Below are 1,026 nucleotides of genomic sequence, written 5' to 3' on the forward strand. Positions count from 1 at the left end.
CACACACACACAAACACCCATTCTTAAGTAATGGGCAAGAAAGCCCATGACTGTTTTTCTGTTTGCTGCTTGTCTGCTACTGATTCCTACCTACTCTGTGATGCCCGCCTATGCCATGCCGCCATGTCTTAGGGCCAGCCAATTATGGATTGAAATCTCTTCAAATTGTGAGCCAAAATAAACCTATGCTTCTTTAACTTGGGTGTCAGGTTTTTTGTCTCAGCAACAAAAAATGTAACTAAGACACTGTATGATAGCAGACAGAAGCTCACATGCTACTAAAGGAAACGACAAACATACTCTAAACATACTCTAAAGTCGCAAAGGCCGACTAAGGCACTTCTCTCACACCTTAGTGATCAAAGTGAGTAGGAATAGGAATTTATTTAATAATGGGTAATGATTCCACAGGGAAATACTAGTTTGACCAGCTAATCACTACATTTTAATACAAAAGGTAGCTTGCTCAGTGCCTGACAGTCAAAACAGAAAGGTAATAGATTACTTGTTATCCCATTTAAAAGTAGGCAGAATTCACCACAGAAGCAAATTAGCCTAGACTAAAGTGGAGAAAGAATTTATCACTTGGATAAGTTCAATGATACAATGTATATTGCCTAATACCTTAGCTATAAATCTGATTGACTCTCATAAAAATTATCTTCAAATCACTTTTTCTTTTTGAGACAGGGTCTTGCTATTTAGCTCTGGCTGGCCTTCACTAACTATGTGGCCCAGGCTGGCCTAAAACTTGTGACAATCCTGCCTAAGCCTCCAGCCTCCAGAGTGTTGGAAACATATGTTAGTTGTTGACAATGCTTGAAAGAGTAAAATGGCACCAGCAAAGTTACGTTGTAACTTGTTTACTTGTGAATGCTACTGTGAACTAAAAGTAATTTTTAGGGGCCTGCCCCTTAGCTCAGTTGGTTAAGTGGCTGCTTCAACAAAGCAGTCAGCCTCAGGTTGCTGTGGTTCGATCCCCACAACTCCAGCCAGCCAAACAGGCCCTGAAGGCATTCTGAGCCA

Source organism: Octodon degus, unplaced genomic scaffold (assembly GCF_000260255.1).
Source record: "Octodon degus isolate 3935 unplaced genomic scaffold, OctDeg1.0 scaffold00002, whole genome shotgun sequence".
Taxonomy (NCBI): domain Eukaryota; kingdom Metazoa; phylum Chordata; class Mammalia; order Rodentia; family Octodontidae; genus Octodon; species Octodon degus.